Here is a 13,723-nt window from a genome sequence, read left to right on the forward strand (position 1 = left end):
AGCTTTTGAGGAGGAAAGAACTTGGCTAAGAAAGCCTTGACCAGCTTATTCCAAGAGTTCAGGCTGTCTTTGGGTTGAGAATCCAACCATAATCTAGCTCTGTCTCTTACAGCAAAAGGGAAAAGCATGAGCCTGTAGACTTCACGATCTACTCCATTAGTCTTAACAGTATCACATATCTGCAAGAATTCAGTTAAGAACTGAAAAGGATCTTCAGATGGAAGTCCATGAAACTTGCAGTTCTGCTGCATCAGAGAAACTAATTGAGGTTTCAGCTCAAAGTTGTTTGCTCCAATGGCAGGAATGGAGATGCTTCTTCCATGTAAATTGGAATTAGGTGCAGTAAAGTCACCAAGCATTCTCCTTGCATTGTTGTTGGGTTCGGCTGCCATTTCCTTTACTTGTTCAAAATTTTTAATCAAGTTGTCTCTGGATTGTTGTAATTTAGCTTCTCTTAATTTTCTCTTCAAAGTCCTTTCAAGTTCTGGATCAGCTTCAACAAGAATGCCTTTTTCTCTGTCCCTGCTCATAAGAAAGAGAAGAGAACAAGAAAAGAAGAGGAATCCTCTATGTCACAGTAAAGAGGTTCCTTATTGTTAGTAGAAGAAAAGAAGAAGAAATTCGAACACAGATAGAAGAGGGGGTTCGAATTTGGTGATGATGTGAGGAAGAGATGTTAGTTAATGAATGAATAAAATAGAATAAGATGAGAGAGAAGGAGGGAATTTTCGAAAATTAATTTTGAAAAGGAGTTAGTGATTTTTGAAAATAGTTTTTGAAAAATTAGACACAATTTTGAAAAATTTTTAATGCAAATAAAACATGCAAGACACCAAACTTAGAATTCTTTAATGCTTAGACACTAAGAATTCAAGAATGCATATGATAAACATGAAAAGACACAAAACAAAAAATCGTCAAGATCAAACAAGAAGACTTACCAAGAACAACTTGAAGATCATGAAGAACACTATGAATGCATGATATTTTCGAAAAATGCAAGATGCATATGCAATTGACACCAAACTTATGATGTGACTCAAGACTCAAACAAGAAACAGAAAAAATATTTTTGATTTTTATGATTTTCTAATTTTTTTGTATTTTCTTTTAATTTTTTCGAAAATATTTGGGAAAAAGGAAGCAATGAATTCATAGTCCTCAATCAAAATCCTGGGAATTAGACATGGCTTAATAGCCAGCCAAGCTAAAACATGTTATATGAGACACTAGAATTCATTCTTAAAAATCCTGAAGAAAAATATATTTTTGAAAACATTTTTTTTTTCGAAAACAGATGAGAAATTTTTAGAATGTGCAGGGAGGTCAGAATCCAACAGCATCAGCAGTCCTTTTTCAACCTCTGAATCTGATTTCTGCTCAAGTCCCTCAATTTCAGCCAGAAAATACCTGAAATCATAGAAAAACACACAAAATCATAGTAAAGTCCAGAAATGTGAATTTAACATAAAAACTAATGAAAACATCCCTAAAAGTAACTAGATCATACTAAAAACATACTAAAAACAATGTCAAAAAGCGTATAAATTATCCGCTCATCAATAGCCAATAATCATATAAATTTATCGTAATTAGAATTAAGAATCACAAATCTAGTCCATTAAGCACAAAAGTAGAGAAAAATTACATGAAATCCCTAAAAAAAGAAATTGGACTTCATCATGTTAGTTGTTTGGATTATGAGTCCTTTACAGTTGCTGATGACTTGCCGAAGGTGGCTGAATTGTAACATGTATAAGGAACATATGCTAACAATTTCTCTAAGATAGGGTGTTGAATGTAGTTCTACACCTTGGATGTTAAACTTAGATATTTTTGTGCTTTAGTTTTTTTATTTGTTATGGAAATTGCTTAATATCTTGATTTAGTTGATCCTCTAATTTAGATCTGTCAAGTCTAAGTTGAACCATGTGAGAAGTAATTTATGTTATTTGTACTGTCTTTTGCTCTTTGTTTATGGAAATAGTGATTTATGATATCCTTTATTTGATATATTTATAATCTATCTCTTCTATAGGATTATTGGTTGTCATTCTTCTTTTTACTCTTTTGCATCCAGAAGTAGCATGCCGATGTAAAAGGAATTTATTTATGCAAATTTATTGATGCTCTCTGAACTGCTATATGTAAAGTACTAGTAACATGTTGATCTTAGAACATGTGTTTTAGTTCATTAATGTTTCTTCTTTATTACTGTTGGTTTTTACTTCATATGTATAATAAGTATAATTGGCAGTTTAACCAATTGTATTTTCTTCCTTGCTTTTTTGTGATACTTTGCTAGTTCACCCGAATATTTAAGCATTGAGCAGTTAATCCTTACTGTGAGCCTGTGATTATAAATGATATTGATTGCTAGTTCTAGCCGTAAGTGTTACTGTAAAGACTAAATGATGATGGAAAGATATGCGAAAAAAAGTGGGAGAAGAAGCTGAAAAAAGAGAAGACATGAACAAGAAGAATATGAGAGTGAAAAGAGGTTAGAAAAGAATGCAGAGGAGAGCAAAGAAGATAAAGAAGAAAGTATGACCATTGGTCTATTGAATTCTTTTGCTTTCTTGATTTAATAGTTGTAGTATTATTATTTGCATGTAACTTTTGTTTTTTTGTTTAGTCAAGTGTTAACCACACGTTAAGTGAATATGTAACATTACTCTTCTTTATTAGTTATGTAGATATTATGAATGTTATTTGGTATTTGTATGAAAAATATATCCATCTTTGATTATTTATATATTTTGTTGAATTAGAATTATATCTAAAAATCAAGTTTTAATAGTAATATATACAAAATTTAGTTAAAATTTATATTAAGGAGGCACTGATAACGACTAATTTAGCGACTGATTTTGAGATTTTGAAGTAAAATATTAGCGACTGAAAAATTAGGGACCAATTTAGTGATCGAAGTGCTTAATTGGGGTTTACTATGTGCAAGATTAAATTAGGTTAACAAAGGAGATTAACTTAGATTAAATTATTCCAAAAAATAAGCATGATTAAATTGGTCTACTTAAATTTTGCTTCAAATCATTCAGGATAATGAATATCATAAACCATTATTGATCCAAGCAAGCAAAGAAGATGAATTTCTCTGAAGTTTGAACAATAATTTAAAAAAAAAAAGAGAAAATAACCATTACCGAATGAGCAGTGAGCAGAGTATGAATCTCAATAAACTAAGCAAGAAGACAGAGAAAACAGGGATAAGAAAGAAATTTTAAAAAATCAAGAAAATATAGTATACCTTCGATCTAAGAAGTGAGCAGAGTATGAGGGAGAGGGAGCAAGAACGTTGGCGAATGAGCAGAGGCGTTGGAGAATACAACAGAGGGGATGGTGGAGGACAACCAGACGATGGTGGGACAACGGCGGTGAAAAGAGCGGCGGCGGTGAATGCTAGGATTTGTCTCTTATTTTCATTGTTAGAGAAACGGAAGAGCAATGTCCTTAAGAGAGATGAGGAGATGATGGCTCATCAGCTCATGTGACTCTGTGATAAGGCTTCAATTCCTTTTTTTTAATCAATTTTCAACCCCAAAATGAGTTTAAGGTAGGTGACTGAAAAGCGGCCGAGTCTTGGTTCCATCTGACTAACCAGTTTCCGACTAGTTCAGCGATTCCCAAGCGATTTTATCTAGGTTCTGAAAATCAAACTGGTCATCGAACTGTTCTATTTACTGGTTTATATGTTCAACCAGTCCAACTATAGTTTAACCGAAAAAATTGTTTATAATAAAATAATTAAATTATAAATAAATATCCTAAAAAAAGTATAAATATCAAAATATTAACAATCAATCTTTAATGTCCGAAGAAATAATTAAATCACAATAACAATTACACAACAACGACACCAATAATTAAATTACAATAACACAATAATAAGTACAAGAGCAACAAACTTTTTCAAAGATTAACAGGGATTATCAAAATTTCAAATATTAACAAGGATTATCAAAATTTCAAATATTAACAAGGATTATCAAAATTTCAGGCAGCATCACTAGTTCACTACTTTCTTTGATTGATCATGATTAAGGTTATTGTTGTTCTTGAAGCAACTTGGGTTATCTAAGAGTATGCTTTGAACTTGATCCCTTCACCAGTTTCCACCATTAAATTTCTATTCTGAACTTGATCCCTTCACCAGCTTCACCAGCAGCTCTCAAAGGATCTCAATCAAAAATACCATTACCAACACTACAACAGACTGAACAGTAGCCAGGAATCAAGAACAATCAGCAACAAAAATTAAAAAAGTAGCAGCAATTAATCACCTTAAACCAAAAATCAATAAATATATCAATTAAAATATAAAAAACAGCATACTCACTTCCTCAGAAATTAAAACTTAAAAACCAGCATACTTTACTCGGATGCATGTCAATAAAAAATAAAGAACACATAAAACAACAACACAACAACACACAAAACAGCAACACAGTAGAACCAGAGCTCATTCAATAAAAAAATTACAACACACAAAACAGCAACATAACAGAACGAGAGCTCATCACTAATCAAATAATCATTCAATAAAAAATTAAAACACAAAACATTCAAATAATCAGTAATAAAATAATCATTGAACATGGCATAAATAAAAAAACGTAGAAGAAGTTAGTAGTGAACTGAGAACTGACCTTCGAAGTCTAGGGTTTTTTCTTGCTTGAACTTCTGCTCTCTAAACTCGAAGGAAGAAAATTGAAATGGAGAAGGGTTTTCCTTCTTAGAAGTCTGAGTAGAAGGGTAGAACCGAGATGGAGACAGGGGCCAGGCGACGAATACGACTTAGAAGACGGTGGTGGGTTGGAAGAACCTGCGACTGAGCAAACAAAGAGCAGAAAGATGGTGCGGTTTTTATAACCCACAAACTAACCGACAAGTGTACCGGGTCGTACCAAATAATACCTCAGGTGAGTGAGGGTCGATCCCACGAGGATTGAAGGACTAAGCAACAGTGGTTGATTAATTTACTTAGTTAGGCAAACAGAAAATAGTGTTTGAGAGTGCAAATAAACATTAAATAATAAATTCAGAGTTTGAAGACAGGCAGGTGAATAGGTTGGGAATGAAATATGGAGAAACAATTAAAGTTTCAGAGTTATCTATTTTTCCGGATTAATTTTTCTTACTAACTATTTTAATCATGTAGGATTTAATTTATGGCAAACTATATGTGACTAGACCCTAATTCCTTAGACCTTCCTAGTCTCCTCTAATTTTCATCAACTGCCAATTCCTTGGTCAATTAACTCCAATTAGAGGGTGATGATCAAATTCCAGTTTATATACCACAAAAATTCTAATTACCAAAAAATAAAAGAATTATATGTCACGTATCCCGTTAAATCCAGATAATTAAAATTTAGGAGAATATGTTTTCAAGTTGTTGTTCAAGTAAAGAGCTTTTCCAAGTTATACAAGAACTCAAATAGAAAGAGGGTCATACTTCCGTTCCACCCAAATTCATAAGATAAAGAGCGAAAACAATTCTTAAATTATAAATCCATATATGAATTAAAATAGAAAAAGCAATAAAATCAATCCATACAAATAGACAGAGCTCCTAACCTTAACAATGGAGGTTTAGTTGCTCATGGTTCAGAGAAAAATAAGGATTGTAAATTGGAATGGAATAATGTTGAGTTGGAATCCCCTGTTGGAATCCCTTTTTATATCTAATCCTAATTAATTTAAAAATCTATCTTCTAAAACTAAAATAATATCTTTTCCTATTTTGAATTAAAAATAAAGTTCAAATCAAAATTAATTAAAGCAATCAGCATGTCTTCAATTGATGGATGAGGACCACTTGCTTCGTAGGGTCCACACCTAACTTGAAGTGGGCATAATCATTCTTGTGTGAATCCCCCTTGAGTCTCTGCTATCCCCTGGCTCTAATCTGTGTTTCTGGGCCAAAAACTGGGTCGAAACTCGGCCTGAAATCTCCCCCAGCGTTTTCTGCGTTTTCTGAATGTCGCGCATGTCACGCGTATGCGTCAGGTACGCGCACGCGTCGCTGAGCAACTTTGCTTTTCACGCGTACGCGTCAATCACGCGCACGCACGCGTACGCGTCGCCATGAATAGCTCCAAATCATGCGTACGCGTCAGGCACGCGCACGCGTCGCTCCTCGCTGGTCATCTCCTTGGTTTCTTCTCTTTCTCTGTAGAAACTCCATCAAATCCATCCGAATGCTACCTAAAATAAACAAAAAAAGCACAAGACTCAAAGTAGCATCCATAGTGGCTAAAAGATAATTAATTCTTGATAAAACTTAACAAATTACATGCAAATTCACTAGGAAAAGATAGGAAAGATGCTCACGCATCAAAAGACTCCGAGCTCAAGGAAAAAGTTGCAATTGGCAAGTTGGGGACTTTGAGCACGACGACCAGACGAAGACGATAGTGCCTAAGCGCACGACGGATGGCGGCAAGAGGGCGACAGAGCAGATGAAGACTAGGGACTGACGTGCCGAGCTCGAGGAAAAAGTTGCAATTCTTGAAGGAGGAAGAAGCATGGACAACCGGACGACAATGGTAGCGCCTGAGCGCAACGGACGACGGCAGTATTTGCGGCGGTGGTGGAAAAGCTAGGGTTTCCTGTTTCAACTTTTTTTATTTGGGGAGAAGTTGTTAGGTTAGATGTTTGCAATGAAGACTGAAGGGAAGGGGAAGGAAGGTCATGCGTGTGGGAACCAAAACGACATCATTTCATTCAAACTGGCCGGTTCCGGTCCGACCGACCGATTCCTGGCCAATTTAATAGTTTGGTAGTGGTTTTTTAATTTACGATTTTACATGGTTAACTGGACCATTAATATTATCGGTTCACAATTTGATCGGTTCAACTGGCCGGTCCAATTTTCAGAACAATGAATTTTATATCTAGAGGTTGAGCCGAACTGTAAAGGAGTTCGGTTCACGGTCGAAATGAACCGTTTCAATTTTCAAAACCATGTGTCAGGTAAGTTGATCCAAATTCCTTTGGATGCTTTGTGATGGTTTTGGGTCAATAATTTTGGTTTGAACATGCGATAATTACTGGACCCTCTTTGTGGATCATAGCTTTATTCTTTTGGGCCATAGTATGAACATAGTGTATCCAGAATATATTTATATTTATCTTGTATAACCAATTTGAGTTGGTCTATTAGTTAGTTTACTAGTCCGCTTAAGCATGTGTCAGGGGTTCAAATTCTGTTTTATGCATGCAGTAACCCATTGGTCAACAGTAAACTCTTAAATAAAATTCTGATCCGTAACAAATTAGTCTTTGACCTGTCAGGCCTAAGGATATTGTAAAAAAAAATTATCTTGTATCCAATGCATTCAATATATGCTTCAAAAATTTAAATTGATAAATATTTTAAAAATTACATATATTAATAAATAAAAAAATTATTTTGTTTATATATAAAATAATCCCACTTGTGTTTGCCAGCTTGTCCCTTGGGACTTTAGACAACTTTACTTATAGCTCTACTATTGCTATAATATCTTTGATCAGCTATATTGCTATGATATCATTGAAGTATGGTTCAATTTGTAACTTTTAAGATAATTGATTGGTGAATGGTGGTCACAAGGTCAACATTGTAGTTAGTGGACCTGACCTTTATTCCGTATTTCTCTATTCTTATCCCACTAGCCATCATGTGTCATGTCATTTAAATATAAAAATACAGAAAAGGAATATTTTTCTTACATTAGATGGATATTCCATGCCACTTACTTTTCCAATCCTTTAAGTTACATGGTAATCTTCAAGTGGGTTTAGTTAGTAGTTTAGTACTTTATTTAGTTAGATGATGATGATATTGCTATCTCTGTCTCCAAACTTTTCCAGTTCATTTTCTATGATTTATAGGTTGAAATTCACTTGTCAATTGGAAGCAAAGTTCATAGATTAAGAATTACTATAAATTAAATATGGATAATGCATGATAATTATTTTGGGTTTGAAAAGTAGGATTACCGGACACTACTTATGCAACTAGAAAGACACAGAAAGAAATAGAGTCCCAGATAAATATAATACCTGATACTTGAAATTTTGCAAAATCAAATATGTATACATCTATGTATAATATTAATATACATTAAGAGGAGAAAATAACAACTTTTAAAATTGTCTGCATAAATAATTTAATACGTATAATATCATTTTAGGTTTTAAAATTAGATATTAGAATATAGTACTCCTAAATTAGTCTCGAATATCAAGTCCTCCCCTCTCAAAAGAGATCAATAGGGAGTTGGAGTTCCTTTGAGCCGATTGCATGGCTACTGGCTTAAGCTTTAATTTGGTATGGCAAGTTGGCAACCTATGGAGGTGTGATTAAGGCTTGCTTTAGTAGAATTTTTTGAAAAAGTGTTTGTGTTTTTTAAAAGTATAAGTATTTTATTTTATGTTTGGTAAATTAAAAAATACATATATTTGTGTTTGCAGTTTTTAAAAATATTACTTAAGAAAAAAATTTTTAAATTTGACTTATATTTATTAAAATTAAAATGTTTAATATAATCTCATATATTAATTAATAAGATTTAGCTAACATGTACTCTTAGTGCATATAATAAGCTTACTATTAGTAAAAAAATTTAAATGTTTTTATTTAATAAATATAAAACAAATGCCTTGAAAACTTAAATCTTTTATATTTTCAATAAAAGCTTTTTACTTTTTTGTAATCTTAATATGTATCATGCTAACTAAACCCTTATGATCCAAATTTAATTACATTAATGCCTATTATAGTATTTTTAAATTTTAAAAGTTAGTTTAGCAAATGTATTTGTTGATGCTTGTGCTTATTAAAAGTCATTTTAATTTAATTTACCAAATATAAATACTACAACTTTTAAAAATTATCTTTTAAAAATTAATTTTTATAAGCTACTTTTCACACTACAAGAAAAACGCTAAGAACCGTCGAACTTAGCGTCGAATTTGATGAGGAATTTGTCATATCAAATTATTACTGGCAGATAGTCGTTTTCGACGGTAAATTCGCCAATAACTTTTGGCAAGAAACCACAACAAATAGATGCCAAACTTTACCATCGAAAAAATCCGACGGTAGACACATTTAATGGTGCGTTTTGGTGATCTACATCTCATTACCATTGGAAATATCCGCCAGTAAATCCGATGGTAACCGTACCCTAAATTGGAACCGCGAACCCACCCCTCCTTCATTTCGAATTCACTCTATCTCTCTCCCCCACCCCCTCTTCCCCTTCATGTCGAGCCAGTCCCCAGCACCACCACCACCTACAATCACCATCGTTATCGGGATCGTTATCGGGCTGCCGTTCACCAGTCGCCATTGTCACCCTTTTTTTTTGTCTTCTCCCTCTGAACCAGAATAGAACTGATGCAGAGTGACGCTCCAACCACTGTGTTCCCCTACTAGCGAGCCCTGTCAGTTGCGACGACCAACTATTCGCCACACTAGCTCCGGCGACATCACAGCGCTTGAGCACCCCTTCATTCTTCTCTGTTTTTCCTGTCTCTGCTTTCAGGTTCTTGATTAAAATTTCTTCTAATTTCTGTTAAGTTAATTTTAATTTTATTAGTTGGTTTGATTTTAGTAGTTAATTAGTTAGCTTAATTTACGATTTAGTGGATTTTAGGTGGTTAGGATATGTTAGTTTAGTTTATTGGATTCTGATTTTAGTTGAAAATGTTTGGAATTCTTGAGTTGTTGATTGAATTGCTAAAAATTGCTGCTGAGATTGGTTGAAACTTGCTTGATGGTGTGAAAATTCACTATTTCACTACCGATTTTGATGAATTGTGATGCTGAAATTATCTGGATGATGTTTAACTCTTACCTGTTTGATTGTTGGAACTCTTTTGATTGTTTGGATAATTGTGAACTCCCTGCGTTAAGATTATTTTTGCTGAAAAGTTGATGCTAGACTTGTCTACATTATGCTTGATTGTTTTAAGAATTGATTGTTGGTGTTGTGATTCACTAGTTCATTGTTGATTTTGCCGAAAGATTGTTGTTGGAATTATGTTGAATATGCTAGGATATTATGCCCGTTTCATTTGAGCTTGGAACAATGAATGTTTGTTAGCTAGTTGATGTGCTGTTGATTTTTTGTCATTCTTGGTAACCTAATGTTGAAAGCATGCTTGTTTTGTTGAAAAACTGTTAAGAATTAGATTGAATAACGTTAATCTAAATTTGGTCATCAATTACTTCTTGCTTGCATTGATTGTGCATGTTTGTGTTTGCGCATCCCATGTGTTGTCCATATGCCTCAAAGAGCTTTTTATTGCAAATTTTGATCCATTTCTTAAAATTAATGCTTGTTTTAACATCTTTATTATTCTTATGCTAAACTAACAAAAACACTTATTCATTCTAATGTAATTATTTTGAAGCTAAAATACTATGTAATTTCCTTTTTTTAAATTTACTAAACTAAAATACTTTTAGAATTATTTGTTATTTCTTGAGTTTCTTCTTATGCTATATTTATTGGTGTTTGTTGTGGTATTAATATGTTACTAATATGTTTGCTGTACAGACATGACGACAGGTAATAAAAGTAGGTCGAGTGGGTCATCACATGGTCGTGGTAAAGGGCGGGATTCTACCGAATCCCCCAAGGCTGCCCAGTCATCGCCTTCTACCCCGGCTACCCCGTCGACCCCTGTGACATCACAGGCGAGTCCATCGAACCAGCAATTCATTATGGTCCAAAACCCGAACTGGGTGCCTCTTATTGCTACGCCCCCTCTGCAAATGCGACGACAACAGAGTCGCGGGGGGTGATTCCTTCAATGTCCCCGAGCAGGATGCCACTCCACCACCAACCATCATCCAGCTAAGGATTTGGCCCGATGGTATGCAGTTGTCAGTTTAATTTTTTAATATTAAGTTTGTTTTTGTCAAGTTTGTTTATCTTAAATTTGTTTATCTTATGTGTTTGTTAATGTGAGATTTTTCTCTAACAAGTTTGCACTAAACCCCAATGCCTGCACATAGAAGATTACTGAGGTCATTAAGTCTATGTACGACCACCCATGGCCGACCTACACGTAGATCGCAGTTAATGTGAGAGAGTGGTGGTTTCAGACGTAGGTGGTAAGAACCCAATTTCGTTTGAATTACTTAACTATATAAGAGCTGTATTTCATTCTGACTAACTAATCTTGGTGAATCTCTTTGTGCAGTTGAAATTCATATGGGATACAGAAGACAATGTCATGATAAGGAAGACCTATGACCACTGCGCCACCAAGCGGTTTCAGTAGATGATGAGCGACGTTCATTAGGGGAAGCACAACTTGACGAGGTGGATCCGTCCAAACATCAAGCGTGACTTGAAGGCTTATTTTAGAGATAACGAGGGGTTCAAGCATCGCTGTCTGACGAACGTCGCTAACAGAGCTTCGCCCAGGTCGTCTAGGTATACGGATGGGTCGGCGACCTTCATGAAGACGAAGACTAGACTGGTAAGAATTTTGGCATTATTTACTATTTTAGTAGTTAGTTGAATTAGTTTTTTACTTTCCTTTTTATTATCAATTTAACTAATTAATTAGTAGAGTAAATGTCAGTTTAATATCATTGTTTTAGTAGATTTAGGTGGTTATGATAGGTTAGAATATGTTAGATTAAGCTCTGAGATTGTTAGAAAATATTGGATGGAACCCTTCAAGGGTGGCTAACTCTGAATTTTAAGGGAGACTCTGCCAAAATTTTCATAATATTTTCAGTGAAATAAAAAAAATTATGTTTTCGAAATTACACTTAAGATTTTGGTCCATTCTTATATTTGTCTGTCATTCATTAATTTGTTCGTTTATTTTGTTGGTTGATTGATATATTAATTTGTAGTCTAAGTCACTGGAGTGTGAGATGACACTAGCGAAGACCTTCAAGTATACCCATACTTTGAAGGCAAACAAGGAGAGATTTGCCGACGAGCAGTCTGCAGCCGATTATGTGAGTTTAAATGAATCCTAAGTTTCCACTTTATTTGGTTTAAAGTCAATTATTTAACTATTATCCTAATACTAACATGTGTGACGCAAGAGAAGTACACACAGAGGTTGGAAGTTGTCGACTTGAGGGAGGAGGTGCAGAAGCTAACACAGGAGCTTCACCAGCAGGCAAAGCAGTCTGAGCAGAGGTATCGAGAGATTCTTGCACGCGTTGTCGTCAGCTCCGACTTGACGGAGAAGCTAGAGTAGCTCGATCGGTTGTGACAATAAATAGAGGAGTACAACCAGCAGATGTGCACTGGAGGCAGCAGTATTGCTACCGGTTCCAGTGGCGACACTGCTGGTGGGATACCGACGGCAGCACCTCCTTCGCCGCCTCAGCAGGGAAACCACGATGCCGCCACCGCCGACGAAGATTACAGGGATCTGTAGGATTTAAGGTTTTACGCATTTTTCTTTGTCTTTACTTCATCGTATTATACATTTATGACATTTTACTTCATTCAAACAAATTATTTTTTAATAAAATTATGTCTTGATTTCTGGCGACGTTAAATTTCTGCTAACAATTGTATTAACGAGAGTCTCCTAATTGTGGCTTACCTGTGCCAAAAAAATTAGGGTTATAAATTTAACATTACCATCGGATTTAACGTTGGCGATATCCGATGGTAACTTTGGCACCTAAACACGTGAAATGGCGCTAACGTTACCGTCGGATGGCTCTGACGGTAACCATCAACACAAATTTGACAAACCATTGAAAAAGACCGACGGTAACTCTCCCCGTAATTAGCATTAGACAAGACAAATTTGTCGGTAAGTTGTTTCCGGTCAACCCAAAAATAACGCTAAATTCGACGGTAATCTTTTTGTCGGCGGATTTATTTGGTGAATCTGACGATACTCAACATTTTTTTATAGTATCAAAAGTAAAATTACCAAACTAAGCCTAGCGAACATAAATATCAAGAATAGCTTTTTCTTTTGATAATTGCAAAATTTGTTAAATCATTTAAACAATTCCCTTTTCTTTAAACTAATTTTTAATTTTGAATTATTTTATCAAATCAAACTTTCGTAGCCTTATTTATTGGTATTTAGTTTTTTTTTAATCAATTTGATAAGTTAAATAATTAATTTTCAAAAAACTTTTTTTTTCAAAAATTTTCATCTCAAAGTAATTTTGAGTAATATAATCTAAACAATATTTATTTTATTATAATCCATTTTGATATAAAAATTGCTAAACATAAATCACATTAACACAAACTTACTTTTTATCAAAATCAAGTTTGCAAAATCAATTTTATGCAAACTCCCATTTACAAACTGTAATCCAAACACACACTAAGTAGTTGAATTTCAACAAAAAACTTTCAACTTATTTTCATTTTTTTGTCACCTTAGAAAAGATTTAACCGCTATATTTAATTTAAATCAAAATTAAATATCATTCGCGTTTTCTTAAAGAAAATAAATCGATGATCATCCAATCTAATAATAATAAGCAATAACAACGGTAGATGAATTTAAATTTACAATTACCAACGCAAGTTGGTATTGATAGATGAGGGTCTGTGTCCTTTAACTATCTCTTTTGAGTTCGATACTCACCGGAGGATGAAAATAGAACTTACTTACTTAGGAAGGTTGCCCACTTTATATGCCTCTACAATATCCAAAAAATTAGTCATTAGACTTTCGACTTGATAGATATCTTAGT

At 34.1% G+C, this 13,723-nt stretch overlaps 1 long non-coding RNA gene across 1 annotated transcript in view; it reads right to left on the reverse strand.

Moving 5' to 3' along the window:
* The window catches only part of LOC110267060, a 27,140-nt gene extending 22,488 nt beyond the window's left edge, over positions 1-4,652 (reverse strand). The window contains exon 1 of the long non-coding RNA XR_002354384.1: positions 4,542-4,652. This is a non-coding gene — a long non-coding RNA (uncharacterized LOC110267060). The remainder of the gene's footprint in view (positions 1-4,541) is intronic.

The sequence above is a fragment of the Arachis ipaensis genome, chromosome B09 (assembly GCF_000816755.2).
Source record: "Arachis ipaensis cultivar K30076 chromosome B09, Araip1.1, whole genome shotgun sequence".
In the NCBI taxonomy this organism is placed as follows: Eukaryota; Viridiplantae; Streptophyta; class Magnoliopsida; order Fabales; family Fabaceae; genus Arachis; species Arachis ipaensis.